The 17,557-nt window shown below is 60.9% G+C and overlaps 1 protein-coding gene and 1 long non-coding RNA gene across 9 annotated transcripts in view; one reads left to right on the top strand and one right to left on the bottom strand.

Moving 5' to 3' along the window:
* The window catches only part of LOC146402136 (uncharacterized), a 29,037-nt gene extending 11,786 nt beyond the window's left edge, over positions 1–17,251 (bottom strand). Inside the window, exon 1 of one of the 2 annotated variants that reach the window (XR_014805310.1) lies at positions 16,962–17,251. This is a non-coding gene — a long non-coding RNA (uncharacterized LOC146402136). The remainder of the gene's footprint in view (positions 1–16,961) is intronic. The other variant, XR_014805309.1, reaches the window with a different exon arrangement.
* ACSF3 (acyl-CoA synthetase family member 3) overlaps positions 1–17,557 on the top strand; it is an 87,230-nt gene that overhangs the window by 4,273 nt on the left and 65,400 nt on the right. The window lies entirely within an intron of this gene.

Raw genomic sequence — 17,557 nt, 5'->3', positions numbered from 1 at the left:
AAAACCAACCCCTGCCCGAAGCAGGGATGGCAGTGTCCGCCTGCTCCCTGGGCAGTGGGCAGGTGCGGGGATGTCATTGACGTAGTTACTGTGTGGTGTCGAGTCCCGGAGAGCAAGGACCCGGTCACACCTCCCCCTCAGCCAGTCTTGGTCTGTGCTATTTTTTTTTTATTTTTTTATTTTTTTTTGTCTTTTTGCCTTTTCTTGAACCACTCCCGTAGCATATGGAGGTTCCCAGACTAGGGGTCCAATCGGAGCTGTAGCCACCGGTCTACACCACAGCCACAGCAGCGTGGGATCCGAGCCGCATCTGTGACCCACACCACAGCTCATGGCAACGCCAGATGCCCAACCCACTGAGCAAGGCCAGGGATCAAACATGCAGCCGCATTGGTTCCTAGTCGGATTCGTTAACCACTGTGCCACGATGGGAACTCCTTGGTCTGTGCTTTTTGTCCTGAGGTGCCCACCAGTAGTGGCCCTTTCACTCAAGTGTCCAGGCTTGGAGGATAAATGACAGGGTTGCCATATATGTGTGTGTAGGTATTTATATTTCTGCCTTATTATCAATACGTTAATGACAGAGTCCCTCACCTTCAGGGTTGTGTGGTGCCAAAGAGTTGGTGAAACACAAAGTCCAGAGAACAAGAGGGGGCATTGATATTGGAGGGGCCTCTGTCCCTGGTCTAGAAGGCTCAGGGGGTGAGAGGGAAAGATGCAGGACCCAGCTCTGGAGGCTCTGAATAGCCTCCCTGCCATGGGCACCCCTGGGAGAGCTCTGCCTTCTGCTGTGTGACTTCGGCAGGAATTGAAATCTCCCCCCACCTCTTACCTTCTCTGTGGACCAGGTTGCTGTGAGGGTGAGCGATGGTGGGAGAGTCCCCAGGTGGTGCAGCAAGGAGGCAGGGTAGAGGCGTTAGCCTTGCGGCTCCCCCGTGGATACTGACCCTTCCCACTCACCTTCCTGGCACCAAACGGCCTCCACATTTTCCCGTGTGGGGAGGGTTTTAATTATGAATTTGTTTTTAAAAATCAGATATACAGCTCTTCAGAATTTGTTTCTTTTTGTGTCAGTTTTAGTAATTTTCTTTCTTTTAAAGGGTTTTTCCAGTTTCTCTGGTGTCGAATTTATGGGCACAAAGTTGTTCATGACACTCCCTTATTTCCTTTTAATGTCTGTAGGGTCTGTGATAATGTCTTATTTTTAATTCCTGATACTTGTGATTTCTCTCTTTCCTCCCTCTCTGTCTCTCTCTCTTCATCTCAGCCTTTCTTTCATTCTCTCTTGTTCCTTGAGTAATATAGCTAGGAGTTTATCAATTTTATTAGTCTTTTTAAAGAACTACTTTTGTATTTGAATGACATTTGTATTTAAAATTTTTCTCTATTTGTTCAACTTCTGTTTCATTGTTTTCTGGTCTTTTTTAATCCTTCTTTCTGCTTTGAGCTTAATTTGCTCTTCCTTGTGTAGATTTTCAAAGTGAAAGCTTAGATCACTTATTGAAAACCATTAGTCTTTTTTAATACAAATATTTAAAGCTGTAATTTTTACTTTAAGCACTGCTTTGGCTATAGCCCACAAATTTTGATATGTTATGTTTTCATTGTTACTTGGTTCAAAATAGTTTCCAATTTCCTTTCCTCGTGGATTATTTAGAATTTTTTTTGTTTAATTTCCAAACATTTGAGGGAATTTTATAAATATCTTCATGTAATTTATTTCCAGAGAATATATTTTGTGTGATTTTATTTTTTTTTGTACTTACTGAGATGTTTTATGGTGAATAATCTATGTGCATTTGGAAAAAAAACAGTGTATTATGGTCTTGTTTGGTGGAGTAGCCTATAATGTCACCTGGGTCATTTGGTTGATGGTGTTAAGTCTTAATATCCCTTGCTGATTTTTTTGTCTGTGTAGCCCATAAATTACTGAGAGAGGAGTGTTAAAATTTCTAGTTATAAGTGTGAATTTGCTTCCCTCTAGTTTATCATTTTTTTGCTTCACATATTGGGAGCTTGTAGTGCACACCCGTTTGTGATTGTGGTGAAGTGGAAATACCTGTATTTCGCCTTCATTTTTGAAGGACTTTTAAGTCTAGGATATAGACTTCCAGGTTCACAGTTTTAATGCTTTGAAGATGTCATTTTACGTATTCTTGTTTGCATAGTTTTGGATGAGGAGTCAGCTGTTTTCTCATCCTCATTCCCTTGTGATGTGCTGCGTCTTCAATTAGTCTCTTTATCTTTGGCTTTAGTGTGTTCCTAGGTATGGGTTGCTGTTGTTGCTTTTAGTTTATGATTCTTGGTTTTATTAACTTGTGGGTTGCGTTTTTTAATCAAATTTAGGAAATTTTCAGTTATTATTTGTTCAGGTGTTTTGGGGTTTTTGTTTTTGTTTTTGTTTTCGTTTTTTGCTTCATTCTCTTTCCTCTCCTTTCCGAACTTAAATTATTTATGCATTGAGTTGCTTGATGTTGCCTCCGTGGATCCCTGAGAGTCTTTGTTGTTTTTACACAGCTTTTGTTTTTTCTCTCGTGCGTAAATGTGGATTGTTTGAATGGACATGTCTTCAAGTTCACAAGGCATTTCTCTTGCGGTCCAATCTGCTGTTAGACTCATCTAGTGACTCTTTCTTTTCAGATTTTTTATTTTTCAGTTCTACATTTTCCATTAGATAGCCCCCTCCACCGTAGTTTCCATTCTCTTGAGGGACTCCATCTCCTCACCTACATCTTTCTTTTGTAATTCCAACATTTGTGTCATCTCTGGGTCTGTTCTGTTGACTTTTTTCTTTTTTTTTTCTGGTTACATTCTCTTCTTTGGACATATAGTAATTTTTTATTATATGATAGACATTGTGAATCTGATGTTATTAAAAGGCTGGAGCACACTGTGTTCTTTAAAGAGCGTTCCTTTTTTTATGGCAGAGTTAGTTTACTAGCAGCTGGGTCAAAGCTGGGGTGGGGGCTTTGCTGGGGCAAGATCTCAAGCAATCCTTACCTTGGGCTAGAATAGTCCTGCCTCTGAGAGAGGTGATTCTGGGATCTTCAGTGCAGTCCACCCACTCAGCTGTCTGGATTGCACCATGTCTCCCGACACTGCATCAACTCCAGACTGTCCAGGCAGCTTGCAGTTTGCAGCTCTCCACTAGGTCTTGTGGAGTCCTTCCCTGCACGTGTGTGGCATGCTCTTCAGAGGCCTGGGGAGCACGCGTGTGTTTCCGGAGCTCCTCCTCCTTCAGACAGGCTCCTGTGCTCTGCAAGTTGCAGACACCTCCGCAACCCAGCTTCAAGCTGTGTGTCCTCCTTTGTTAGGGCCAGCCACTGCCCTGGGGCTGTGCGTGCCTGTGCTGGCTTGGGAAGTGCATTTAGACAGGAAGCTGGGTGAGTGCGGGCTGTCTGTTGTGCAGAGTCTGAAGACGGTTTCGCATGCACTTTCTGCAGCTCAGCGGTTGCTAATGGAGGAGGGGCAGCCTGTGCCCACGGAGTTTGGTGCTGCAGAGCAGACGCCCACTCTCTACTTGTGCAGCCTCCTGCCTTCTCTTTGTAATGGCCTTCCCAGGGACACCCCTAGTCCCACCTGAGCCCTTCCCTTTCCTCCAGACCCCATTCCCTGAGTCCCTGTGTGGAGCAGTCCACCCACGGAGCCTCATCACGCCGCACAGCCCCCGGCAAGGACTTCCTTCACACGCGCTCTCTGGTGTCCATCCTGCCCCCTGCCCCCAGGTTGAGTGCAGGTGGCGATGTGGTCAGGACCACACACGCGTACTCTCACAGGCGTGCACGCCTGCACACATGCACGCATTCTCGCAGTGTGTGCCCGCAACGCTGAGTTCAGGTGGAGGGGTCGTTGGGGGCTGCCTGCGCCTGCCTGGGCAGCGTGGGAGGGCAACGTCGCACATGGAGGCCTGGTGCGCTTCCCCACCTGTGCGGCGCCACAGGCACGTCTCAGGCCAGCCCCCGTGGGCAGCCGTGGGTGGAGGCGCCCGTGTACCTGAGAGCAGCCCCGCCACCACATCCAGCCCTGTGCTCCCAGGGAAACAGCTGTCAGGACCGTGATCCCGAGTCTTTGGGGACAAGGCCACGTGACTTGTTCACCGAGAGGGGCAGGCAGAGCCAGCACGTCCCCCTCGGGGTGCTCTTGGGGTGCTGGGTGTGTGCGCCCCGCCTCACCCGAGGGCCTCCCTCCTTTCTGTCTCTTCCTCGCCTTTTGTCCTTTGCTGTCTCCCTCCCTCCAGACCCACCCCCTCCTCCTGCAGCAACAAAGAAATTGACTGTCAGCCGCCCTCCATCCCACCCCACGGCTCTCCCTCCCAGAGCCAGTGACGCGCAGGCCTGTTCATTAGCTCGCCCCCCACCTCCTCCCCGCTCCTCTGCTCGCCCTCTTTCTGTAGCTCCCCCATTCCTCTCTCCCTCACTCCTTCTCCCTCCATCTCTCTCCGTCTCCCCTCGTCCCCCTGGTCTCCCCCCTTTGGAAAGGCAAGAGCAGTGGAAGTCAAGCTCTTCTCTTGGCGATCGTTATTGGAAGTTCAGTGCCGACAGAAGCGACGCTGGGAGGAGAGGAGGAGACGATTAACATGCATGTGCACAGCTTGGCTTTGCAGCAGATGTTGGCATAATTAGAGAGGAAAAATTATGAAATTAATTTGTGGTTCAATGTAAATTTCAGCAATGGGGGAAAGCTGGGCTCCCGTCACCTCATGTGCACGGATAGACACGCACACATGCGCACACACACACACGCACGCACACACACACACACATGCGTGCAGTGCACCCAGCTGCCAGGGAAGTGGTAATTGTCAACCCATCCAGGGGGAGAGACTGGCGTGAAAGACAGAGAGGGGGCCAAGGCGGGGATTCTTCCTCTTAAAGGCACAGCAGCTCACCCACTCAGCAGGCAGGAGAATGCCCGTCCCCCAGGAGCAGGTGGGAACTTGGCGGGGACAGTCGAGCTGGTCAGGGTCTGAGCTCACGCCCTCTGATGTCAGTCACAGCAGCCCAGGGAGACACTGCGGCTTCAGCTTAGGGTAGGCCCTTCTCTGGGCACTGGGCCCCTCGCCCTGTGGGTGTTCCATGCAGCCCATTCTCCAGGCACAGGAGGCAAGCATGGGTGGCCTGGTCATGCAGGGCCATGGGGGCAGCAGCTCACCTGTTCTGGGGGTTCAGTTGGGCAGGTGCGGAGACCCCTTGAGCATAGGCAGGCACGCCGGCTGAGGCATGTGGCTGGAACTGGGGAGCCATGGAGCGCCCCAGTGGGGAGGCCCCCAGCCTCTTTCTCTCCTTCACTCTCTGCCGCCTTCCCAGTTGCTCCCACTTTTCAGTTCATCTCTGGCGCCTCTGACCCCGGGTGGACCCCCTTGCAAGGAGCCTGGGGGTCCCTGGGGCAGGCGGAGGTGGCAGGCCCCATCTCCCACTGCCCCGCAACCCCAGGGCGGCCTCCCACGGGGCACCCTCCCTCCAGCCCTCTCCCGTGCTGGGCAGCCACGTGACTCTCTGGGCCTTGGTTTCCCAATCTGCCCCATTTGCGCCCTGGAAGCCACCGCCCCTCCCCCCTGCAGCCTGCAGATAATGACAGGTTATTCGTAAACGCAGCACCGCAGCACGTCCGCTCATACCGAGGGTCACCCAGAGCCTCAGACCCCCAGAGCCTGTGCCCCCACCTCCCAGGGACACCGGGCCTTCCGTCGCCTCCTCTACTGGGCACATGCCTTCCTGGCGTGCCCGTGCGTGTCCCCTGGGCCTCCATGAGCTGGAGTGGGCCTCTCCTGGTGCTCCCTCCACCACCTCATCCACTGGCCTGGGTCGTTCTGGCCCCTGCGTTCCCCAGGCGAGCCCTCCTCCAGGAAGCCCACACTCCGTAGGCCTTGTCCATCAGGTCTTGGCCCCTTCTCCCACCCCCGCCACAAGCCCCTTCCCCAGCCGCAAGGTGCACTGTGGGCCCGGAGCACCTGCCCAAGCTGCTAGGTGTGCTCCGTCCTCCTGGCAGCCATGCCACATGGCCTGGTCATTAGTGACATCATGGAATCTGGTTCGGCCCTTCTGGGACCTGAGGAGAAGGTTGTCCTCCCAAGGACTCAAGCCTTGGTGTCGCCAGGGTGTTTGTGTGCGGGCGCCCCGCTGTGGCTCTGGTCCGGCTCCACAGGGGGTCACTGGCTGCAGAGGTGCCAGATGGCAGCGCCATCGTGGTGCAGGGCAGAGGTTAAAAGTGGCCCCAGCAGCCTTGTGTCTGCCACCTCCTCTGGACCGGGGGGCGGCCTCGTGCCCTCCCTGAGACTCCTGGCAACTCAAGCCTGCCTGGGTCAGGGCCTGGGACCCCCCTTCCCCTCACGCCCAGTCAGGTGGTCAGCGCAAGGCCGCTGCCACCCCCTGTGCTCTCTGGGGGTGAGGAGGAAGGCGGACAGCTCGCCCCCGCAGACCGAGCTGTGAGCCCTGGGCCGACGGCCCCTCTGTCCACCCCCGGCTCAGATGCCGTGCGGAGGGGCTGATGGTGCTCCGGCTCCTGGGCCCAGGTGGAGGGGCCCCCCAGGGCTCCCCAGTCATAGGGCAAGGGCACAGCCCAGCCTCCTGCTTCTTTGTTTCAGCTTCTAAACTTATGGCCTTACTTATAAGGCAGACCCAGGGCAGCAGGAAGGTGGCGGAGGCTTGGCGAGAGAGGTCTGTGTGCGTCTCTGGCGCGGTCCTGTAAGGCGGGTGCGGGCCGTGCGGGGGCTCTGTGCACCCAGCCTGCCGTCTGCGGAGCGTGCGGCCAGCTCCCCAGCCCCCAACCCCCGCTCGTTAAGACTCCGTTACTCTGACATTTGTGCGCGTCACGTACCAGCAAGAAGTAATTTACTTAGAAGAAATTAAAAGTTCATTTTAATTGAGCGCACACTGCAGTATGCAAATGAGCGCATTATGCACCCGAAGCAGAGGAGGTGGAATTGGCGCTTAACTCTCTGCGCGCCAAGCTCCTCTGCTCGGGGCTGGGGTGGTCCCGGCCCGGCTGGGGTCTCCCTGTCCCCAGGCCTGAGCTAAGCCCTCTGGGAACTTGTGCTGTGTGGGTGCTGCCCCAGGGAGAGGCCAGGCCTCAGGCTGATGTGCGGCCAGCCTCACCCAGGCTCCCAGAGCCCCCACACCAGGCTGAGTGCAGCGGCAGGCTCCCCATCGCATTGCAGGAGGGCCCCAGGGTGGAAGGACACCTCGGACCCCCAGATCTGTGGCTGGGGCTGGTGTCCAGCCTGTGTTCCGACCTATGATCCGAGACCTTGAGAGCTGGCGCTTTACCGCAGCCCATGCCCTGATCAGATGAGGCGAGGGCAGGGTGCCAGGGTGACTCGCAGGGCCAGTCCCTCCACACAGGCCATCCCCCATGCCCAGGCCAGGCACGTCCACCCACCTCTGCCATTGTGGCCTCAGCGTTCAGAAGGGGTCAGCACCGGAAACCCTCAGAGAATGGCTGGTGTCCACCCTGTGACGTGCATGAGTGCCCATGGGGCCGTCTCTCCTGGTCGGGGCACCAGGGTCTCCTCTAGTGCCCAGGAGAGACACGTGGGCACCTCCCCAGGGCCCTGTGCCCCACAGGAACGTCTGTCCCACCCAGAAGGGCAGGAGGCCTCGCATCTCAAGGTCAGGAGGCCCAGTGGAGGTCACAGGTGGGCGTCAGGTTCTAGCCAAGTGACCTCGGCGAATGGTACTTCATCTGTTGGTGGGGCAGTGTGGGCCCCATGAGGTGTGCAGCCCTGCCTAGGCCAGTTCTGTGCCCCAGTTAGCATCCTTCCGCCTGCATCCCCCTGCCTGCTGCTCTGTCTCCTCTCACTCCTGCTTGTGGCAGGTCAGCGCCTGTCCAGCCTCGCCCAGCCCACCACAGAAGGGGTCAGGGCAGCTTCCCACCCGTCCCCAGAGGAGCCTGGCTCTGGCCGTCATTTCTGCATCGGGTTTTCCCTCCCTGTCAGACCTGGGGCTCTCGATGGCAGTGAGAAGGAAGCGGGAGGCAGACAGCAGACAGCCCACGGTGCCCACAGACACACACAGATGCCATTGTGGCTCCCGCGGATGCACAGGGGCTGGCACGTGGTTCCCACCCTCCCGGTGCGTCCAGCCGACTGGGCACTGTCCCTTGGGGGCCGCCGGGCAGCCTGGCTGCAGCCCCTCCAGCCTGCCGCTCGGTGGCCTCGTGCTCAGGGGTTCGTACCCCCCCAGTGGCAGCCCATTGCCTCTGTTGTGGCCCCACTTCCAAGTCCACTGCTGTTCCTCCTCACAGGTTCCCTGAAGGAAGGGCTGTGGGGGCCAGGGCTGCCACCCCAATGTGGGGCTCAAGGGCACCAGGCTCTCGGTCCCTGGGCGGGCAGTGACCCCGGGAGGACCCCAGCAGTCAGGCAGTGGGACCCTGGAGGGTGGGTTGGAGTCACTGGGCCTGGGCAAGCCTGGAAATCTGCATTCTCAGCAGGAGCCTGGGGAGGAGGTGAGACTCTCTGGGACACCCTGAGAGGCCCCGAGGGCCACTTGCCCCGAGTCCTTGCAGCGTCCCTGCGGTGGCCCTCAACCCCCGGGCTTCATCACGGCCTTTTGCCGGAGGCAGAGGGAGGGTGGTGACCCCGGCCTGGGTGAGATGGGTCCTGTCCTATCAGGGGCTGCGGTGATTCGGCCTCCTGGATGCCCAGAGCCACTGTCTCCAGGACCAGGTTGGACAACAGCTCATTTCTCTAGCCACCAGGCTCCTGGCGGTGCCCTGAGTGCTCCAGGGCGCCTCCCCTGCCAGAGTCCCCGGCGGCAGGCAGGCGCAGTGGGCTGAGTAGCCGTGTGCTGGGGCAGCTTCCAAACCCTGCAGTGCGGTGGTTTTTCCTGTCCCGCAGGCCCCGCACCAGCAGCTCAGCCGAGCAGAGGAAGGGCTCCGTGGTGGCTGTGCCTCCTTCCTCTGTGCAGCCCCCGCACAGGGCCCACGCTGAGAGGCCAGTCCGGGCTCCTGGCTGGCTTAGGGGACCGAGGGCTTGTCTGGGCCCCTGGGCTGGCTCAAGGGCTGCCTGTCCCTGCAGTGCGGCCAGCCCCCTCCTCTTTCTACAGCAGTTGTGGTTCTGGATGCCGGGTCCTTGGCCCTGCTGCTCCTTCGTGCCCGCAGCTCGTGGGCACTGGGTGGCCTCGGCCTGCCTGTCAGTTCTGGTGCTTTTGCAGAACGACTCACCCCTGCACGCCCACCACGGCCCCGTGCCTGTGTCCTCGGGCCTCCAGAGCTGGGAGGCACACATCCCTGAGTCCAGACTCCTGGCCAGTGCTCTGCAGCTCTCGGCACCGTCTGCGTCACGTGTGCATGTGTGTGTCAGTGCCTTATTGAGCACGTGTGATGTCCGCCACAGAGGCAGCTCACCTGGAGCCCCAAGGCCCTGTTCCTGGTCACAGCGCGCTCTCAGTGGGGCCCGAGGCAGCAGGTGGGTGGGGAGGGCCCCAGGGGCAGGTGCTGGGCAGACCTCATGTGCTTGAGGGAGGCCCGCCTCCCAAGCCGCAGCCCTCGAAATGCGACCGTTCACCAGCTGCCAGTGGGTCTGGCGGCTTCGAGAAGTCTCCATAGGGGCGGAATGTCACGGGCCTGCTGGTGCTAGCAGCCACGCGGGCGCCCTGCTGACCTGCCCCGGGGCAGAGGGTCACCCTGAGAGGGTCCCCTTGGAGCTCAAATACTCCAGATGACAAGAGTTGGTGGACCGAGGCTTCCCGGAGTCCCCTCGGGTTGTGGGAGAGGCACTGTGATTCGTGACATCTGCCCGGCTCATGATGGGCAGACAGAGACACTGAGTCTGGGGGCGGGTGCCCCTCCTGGCTGGCACTCTCCCCGTGGGCGCAGGTCTCTATGGTGAGCCCTCTGCCCGGGGTTCCCCAGGTCTGGTGATTCACAGGGTGCCCCCCACCTGCCCACTGCCTGACATGGGCACCCTGTCCTGATCCTGAAGACAGCAAGAGCCCGCGTGACCAGCTGTGGTTTGCGTGGTGTCTGCCCATGTTATGAGATGCTTCATGTCGCCCCGTGTGCGCCTTTGCTTCTTTGGGGCCCCTCTTGTCCAGCTCACTGCATGGGGCTGGCTGGCTCAGCGGCTCCCTGGTCCCTCCCAGCCCCGGGGGCACATGTCCTGTGCCTCCGCCCTGGCCCCTTCCCACCGAGGGTCGTCCTTGGGGAACCGGAGCTGCACTTGCTGCTCTGGAACATGCTGCCCCCCTCAGCCGGTGCAGCGCTCCAGCCTGAGGGAATCTGACCGCACGTCGGGGCAGTGTCGCCTGAAGATGTAGCCGTGGCGGCTGCGCTGAGTGTTAGCGTTGCGCCCTGTCCCACCACACCCGCCTCCCGTCAGCCGAGTCCAGGCCCACTTGCTCCTTTCCATCCAGAGGGGCTCAGAGGACCATAGCTGAGCCAGGCACCGCTTCCTTCTCCCAGTCGCTCAGAGAAGACTTAACTCCGTCCTGCTTGGTCCACTGTCAGGGCCCGCACAACCCCTTCCAGTGTCCGAGACCTCATAAGCCCTGACCCAGTCAGAGCCAAGAGCCCAGCTCCCCAGCGTCTCCCTCCCAGTCCCCTGTGCCCTTGCCCCAGACCTTCCTCCTACCAGTGCCACCACTTGGAGAGACCTTCTCCCTTGCCTGTGACAGCGCCCTCCTACAGGGCCCAGGGCAGGCGTCACCTCCCTGCAGAGTCCCACCCCTCGGCGAGTACCGGCTGCCCTTTCTGGTGGGGGCGCAGCCATGGGGACCTTCCATGGCCCCTGGGACTGGGCCGAGAGTGGACACGGAGTAAAGAAATGGATGCAGATGGAGGCGTAGCTCCAGGGACCCAGGCATCCCCAGCCCCTGAAAAGCAGGTGAGGGTCCGTGAGCAGGACAGCGTGAGGTCACGAGCAGACACCCAGCAACACCAGTTTCTGTGGTGTTTGGCCCTAAGGAGCCCCATGTGGGCCCTACAAAGAGGAAGCTGTGACCAGGCACATGCAGGGGTGACCCGGGGTCTGGCACCGTGCAAGGCCTGGGTGACAGGGGCCTGTGGGGGCCAGCTGTGCCCGTGTGTGCCCTCTCCCCAAGGCTCCAGACAACCAGCAGGAAAGAGTTAATCCTCTGTGAGTGACTGGGAGAAGGAAGCGTAAACACTTTTTCTCTCCCTCGGCTAAATTAATATGCAAATTCCTAAACCCCCTCCACTCCTTCCCCTGCCTCGAAATTAGCGAGGTAGAATGCTCGGGCTAATTACGCATTCAAACGAGCAGGCTGCTAAGAGGACAGGACGCTGAGAGGATGTGAGAAGGTGGGGCTGCCACTGGAGCGCGGCCCTCCTGGTGCATCTGGAGCCGCTCTCCTGTGCCAGCAGATGTGACCCAGCAGTGGCTGTGGCGCCCCCGGCTCGGGCAGGGGTACCAGGCTAGCGTCCTCTGCACCCTGGCCCCGGGGAAGGGGGAGGGGCTGAGGGGAGACCCCACATACCGCCCTCCTCCATACCCGCCAAATGCCACCTTCCCAACCACAAGCAAGACCCTCCAGAACCCGCCTTGGGCCAGTGCCTGGGGCTTGGGGCTGCAGTGACAGCTGCCACACAGCGGCTTGAGTGGGCAGGACACTCCGCTCTGCTGGTGGAGGGTCCTGGGGCTGCCCTGAGGCCTCGCAGGGCGGGCAGAGGGTGGCTGAGCAGGCAGGCCTCCCCTCCAAGTCCTCCCAGCAGGGCTCTCGCACTCTGGTTTATCTATCACGGCTGCAGGTTCAGCTTCATCCCTAAAAGGAGCTTCTCTGCCAGGCGGGCGCCTGGCCCACAGGAGAGAGCAGGGATATGCTCCAGGGCCGGTGGCATTGGCAGGAAGCAGGCGGGCACAGGAGCTGAAGGGGGCCAGATCCTGATCGCTCCCCTCGCCCCTCCCCTGCCCGTCCGTCCCGGCCCGCCAGGGCCAGCCCGCAGCGCCCCCTCCCCATGCCGCCTCTGCCCCTCGGGTGCTCCCTTGAGACCCCTCCCGCCTGCCTCCTCCCCACCAGGACCCAGCTGCAGACCAACGACCTGAACCCCTGCCCCTAGGCCACTTCTGAGACGCCTCCTGCTGCTGGGTGTGGGATTTAGCCTCTCAAAGTCTGAGGAGTCTCCCCGGCCCGCCTCCAGCCCCTGCAGCACTGTGCTGCATGCTGGGCTCCGGGGCTCTCCTGGTGCCTGGCCCTCAGCTCATCAGCCTGGAAGATCTGCCTGGGGCCCTGCTCTGCCAACCCGCTGGAGCCACAGGGGAAGGACCGCCTGTGGGGGGTGTAGCGGCTGCGGGAGCTTAGAAGGAGGCTAGAGGCCGACAGCCAGGGGGGTGGCACCCGCCCGTGGGTCGTAGGCCCGGGGCTGTGACGCGGGTCAGGTCGCACCCTCTGTGCTGGCCGTTTTCCCCACCCACACGCCAGGACTGCTGGACTAGATGCTCTCCCAGGACCCTTCCTTGTACGAAGTGCTGTCTGTTTGTCTGTCTGTCAGTCACCCCCAAGCATTCACGGAAGGCCTCAACCTCAGCGAAAGACACAGTGCCGGAGCCCTCGCTCCTCACCCGCCCTCCGCCCGCCCAGGTTTCCGGAGTCGCAGGGTCAAGAAGGCAGGAGCTGGGGCCCAGGCGATGGACGGACGGACAGGCGGCGTTAACACTCGTGGGAGGTGGGGTGGGGCGATGCCACCACGAGGATGGGGAGCCCTCTCACTTCGTGAACCGGCCTCCTCCCCCGAGATGAGGGCTGCCCCAGCCGGGTTTCGGGGTTCAGTGCTTGTTCCTCTGAGGATGACTCGTGGCCCCACATTTATGTGGCTGTGAATTCTGGCACAGCGGCTGCCCGGCCCCCCCCACAGCGAATTAACATTCGTTCTGTAGACGTGCTGCATCTCCAAGCCCCATGCCGTGCTCATCACCTCGCAGTGACTCTGGGAGAGGCGCTGGGCTGCCGCCTGCGGCTCCTCTGTGCCCAGCCTGCTGCCTGCACAGTGGGCTTTGCTGCCGGATCCTCGCACCGTGAAATTGGAATCGTTTGGTTGGAGGTCCGGTGACAGCGCCCAGGGCTCCAGGTCCGACTCTCCCGGGCAAGCTCATTCCTGCATCACCGGGCCCTCTGGGCTTGGGGAGGTGATTGGACCACTCCCGCCTGTGCCCGCCACCCAGACAGTTACAGACAGACTGCTCGGCAGAGCCCGAGCTCGGCTCTCAGTAAAACGCACTGGTGTGGGGTGTATCTTGGCCCTGGAGGTGACGCCTGTCAAGTTCAGAGCAGGCAGCTAAGACAGACTCCACCGAGGCCAGGCCGGGTGGGCAAGGCCCCGAGCAGCCCTGGAGCCCAGCCTATGGCAGCGAGCCTAGGCGCGGGCCCTGGGAGCACAGTGTGTGTGGGAGGTGAGCCTGGGGTGGACCTGGGGGCAGGACTCAGGCCTCGTCCCCCTCCCTTGCCGGGCTTCCCCAGCGCCCCCATGTCCCTGAGGGTCTGGCTGAGGCCTGCCTGAGGAGCTCAGCCTGCGGAAGCCGGAAGCCGCTGTCCCCAGACTGTGGACTTGCCCTTGGTGGTGCCTCGGGGGAGGGCTGTTGATTGAGTCCAGAGTCCTGGGCGTTCTGAGCCCCTTTCTCTGCCAATAACACCTTCCTCTGTGGCGGCTGCTGAACGGAAGATTCCTAAGGCTCGCAGGGCTCCCCCGAGCCTTCGGGGGGGGTGGACCCAGGGGAAGAGGTGGCAGGGGGTGGCACTGTGCAGCCTGGTCCCCGCCAGCTGGCTTTCCTGGGGCGGCTGGGCGCCAGCACCATCCGCCCCTCCCTGACTTGAGTGCGGCTGTGACCACTCGTTTGACTGACGAGAGAGTGGAGCCTCGGAGAGGACGGAAGTCAGAGCAAGCACAGGCCTGGGCTCGGCATCCGACACCCCCGCCGCTGACTGGAGCGGAGCCCCCTGGGGCACAGGCACTGCAGTGCCTAGAGGGCATGGGGGCCACCTGAGCCCAGGCCCCCGCCTTGCCCTCCTCACCTCTCGCCCGCCCGGCAACCCCGCCTCGAGGACCAGTGCAGCCTCAGCTTTGAGCGCAGTCATACACCCCAGGGATCCGCGAGCGCTGCGGACACCTGGGAGCGGGCGTCAGCAGGGGTGGGGGGCCTGCGGGGGCAGTCTCTGCCTGAGCAAAGCTGCAGAGGTGGCTGAGGGGCCAGGGTGGGGGCAGGCAGTCAACCTCAGAGCCGTTGGGGATGTGCCTGGCACCACGGGAGAGGGTCCACCCAGGGCTCAGGGGGCTCTTGGCAGCTCCTCATTGCCAGTGACAGCAGGGCAATGCACAGCCACTCCAAGGGGCTTGGCCGGGTCATCGCTTCTCCCACTTTGTGAAACAATCCATGTTCATGAAGGGCCTGGTCCGCCTGTGTGAGCAGTGGCTGTGGGCCACTCAGTGCCAACCCTGGGCCGGGAGCCCTGCCATCCTCTCCTTGCCCCCAGCGGGCATGGCTAGGCAGGGGGCACAGCAACCACCACCTCGGACATGGTGGGGAAACCCTGGCAGGCTGCAGACAGTGGTTGGTTTCCCCATGGGCTTTGCAAGGGTCTGGGAGTGCCCAGAGTGCCCAGCATGAGCATGTGTGGCCCGGAGCATGGGCTTGGGTCCATTTTGCTCCGTTATAAAGCCTGGTCTCCAGGCATGGGAGCTGCCACATAGATTTTTTAACAACACAGAGTGAGCCAGTGGATGGGTGGCTGGACAGATGGACAAGTGGATGACAGGTGGCCAGAGTGTGGCCACCACACAGCAAGAGGGATTTCGTGGGCTGTGGATCGGTCTGGTTGACGTGGGGTGGGAGGGCTCTCAGGTGCCACAGCAGATGATCCAAGGAAGCTTTCAGTCCCTTTCCAGCTGGGGCTTAGAGCAGCACAGCTTGTCCCCACGGGGGCAGCTGGTGCCCACCCAAGGTGGCCAAGGCTGGATGGGGATGGGGACGGGCAGACACCTGCTCGTTCCGGGGACTCACTTTCTGCCATGTGGGAAGCTGCAGAGGCTTTTCTGCCAGAGGCAGAAAGACCCCACACGTAGTTCACCGAGGAAGTGCTAGGCCGCCGGAGGAAGGCCGGCGAGGCTCTGAAGAGCTGGGAGCCTCAGGGAGCGAGCCGGAAGCAGGATGGAAACGCACAGGGCCCAGCCTGAGGCAGTGAGGAGAGTGCCAGCCTCTGCCGGCTCTGCCTGTCACCACACTGGCTCGGGCCACCACCCTGTTTCTGTGCACAAAGACCTGTTGGTGTGGGGGTGGACTCCTGGGTCAGCTTCCTCCTTTCCCCCCAGCATGGCTCCCACTGCCCTGCTGCTCCACCCAGGCCGCTGGCCAGGTCAGAGCCGCTCAGGGGGCAGGAGGACCGAGACGGGACCCAGACCCGGTGTCTGAATCTCTAGAGGGGAACCCAGCGCTGGGGCAGGCCAGGGAGCCAGAATGTGCCCACCTGGAACTTGATGGGGAGGGGGTTGTGGTTGGGCAGGGCCCCCACCCCCATCCCTGGGGGCACAGTGCATGCACCCTATTACCCCAGGTGCCTGGGTTCCCAAGTCCCCTGCTGGCAGGAGCGTCAGGGCCGGTGATAAGCCAGGGGGCTGGGATGAAATGACCCCCCCATCCTCAAGGACCTGGGTCAGCCCCACCTTAGAGCCAGGGCGTGGCCCTGGCAGAGCTGGAAAGACTGTCTACAGGGCCCCCGGGGTCCCACCAGCCACGCACCAAGGAGTCTGTCCCCTGAGGCTGGAGACCTCTCTCTCCTGCTGCTTTTCCAGGAACCCCCAGAGTGCCCCCCCCCCCCCAGTGATCTGAAGCAGGCGCACTGCTGGCCCGGTTCCCGGAGATGGAGGCAGATCCAGGCGCCCTCTTCGGAGCCCCCATTATCTGCTGATGGTCTGGCTGGTTGGCCACTGGGAGCCCCTTTCCGCTGCCCGAGTGCTTGCCCTGAGCTCAGCCCTCTCTCTGCCTCCCAAGATCAGGGCCCTCTGGCCCAGCCGAGGTCTGCACCTGGCCTTTCAGGCTTCTCCCGCCTCGGCACCACTGGGACAGACCGCTGCCACGGGTGCCACAGGGGAGCCCCGCACTCTGCCCAGCCACATACCCCAGGCCCCTTCTGCCACACCTACATTCTGAGTCCACACTGGCTGCTTTGAACATAGCAGTGTGCAGTGTCCAGCTGGAGCCCCTGGGGTGGCAGTGGTGTTCTGTGCCCCCAGCTGAAGGGCTGGAAGGCTTCCTCCCGACTCAGCACAAGTCTTGCCCAGGGAGGGGTGGCCAGGTGCCTGCCAGCTGCCCTGGCCCTTTCTGTTCAGCGAGGCTTTGTCCTTGGAGCCCCCGGCTGGGTTCTCCCCAGCCAGGCAGCTCGCCCCCTGTACCCTTGACAGCTGGGCTCCTTGGCACTGCTGCCTGAGCTCCTCTGGCGGGCATGCTTGGCTGTGCTCCCATGGGTCTGCACACAGGCACTGCCATGCCAGGCAGGCCATGGGGCTTGGGCACATCTTGGGATCTCCCTGCCCTCCAGGTGTCACCCTCCAGCCCATCCTCCAAGCCCAGCCCAAGTCCTTGGCGTGGCCTGCCAGCAGAAACATTCAAGGACGGCTTGGGGATACCTTCCAAAATGTGGGGCAGAGAGGACCCAGCCACGAGAGCCAGCAGGGTGTTGTTGGCAGAGGTGACGCAGCCACAAGACCATGGAGGGAGGGCCTGAGCCCCAGAGACGGAGGCGCTGCCATACCAGGGACCCTGGCTGTGGCTGCTGGCCCCTCACACCCCAGGCTGCCCCTACCCAGCCTGGCCAGCCCTGCTTTATTCCTCTGTGCAGAGATGGTTCCTGTGCCACCGGGACACACAAGCCCCTGGGGTGTCGGACCCTCTCCTGTGCCCAGGGGCCAGAGGGCCCGGAGCCCCGCTGGGCACGGCCATCCCCACAAGCTGGATGTCATGTCACCTGCACCCAGGCCAAGACTCAGCCCCTGCCCGGTGAGCCCCATGCGCCTGTTACCTGTGACATGCTGGCCACCGCTCCCATCCGTCTGCTCCCAGCCGGGTCCTCCGTGCCTCCTCTGCCAAGTGGCTGCCACCTTCCTGGGCTGGGCTGCCGGCAGTTTGCCGTGGGTTTTGTTTGTGAGCCTTGGCCCCGTGGTCGTCCGCAGCAAGCATCCATCTCCGCCCCTGCGGCGCCCTCACCTCTCCCTCCGCCGGGTCCCTGCGGCGCCAGCTTGAAGGGACCTGGCACTGACGGAGCCGGCCAGCCGAGTGCAGCCACGCTTCTTTTTTCTGTGTTCTCAGTGCACACACAGACTCTTGCACGCGCGCCAGGCCCCCCGCGCTGACAGCGCGCATCCCTTCTGTCAAGAGCAGCCCCAGCCAAGGCGCCCGGCGGTGGGCGGCAGCACCAGCCCCTCGCGTTGCCCCCTCGCCATCGCCTCCCTCTTATGTAAACCACCGGCAGGGGAAGGGAACTCGCCGTCACGCCACCTTTCAGTGCCTCCGGGCTGGTCCAGCCGGCCCCCGCCCCCGCCCTGCCCTGGAGGTGCTGTTTGTGGAGCCGCCGCGGGCCGGGCAGCCAGCTGGGCGAGTGCCAGGCTGGCCTCCGGA

This window comes from Sus scrofa, chromosome 6 (assembly GCF_054392235.1).
Source record: "Sus scrofa isolate SSC_HxYL_T2T_F1_AM1 chromosome 6, Sscrofa_HxYL_maternal_Yorkshire_Landrace_v2.0, whole genome shotgun sequence".
NCBI lineage: Eukaryota > Metazoa > Chordata > Mammalia > Artiodactyla > Suidae > Sus > Sus scrofa.
Note: the sequence above shows the minus strand (reverse complement) of the source record. Positions and strands in the feature narration are given on the sequence as shown.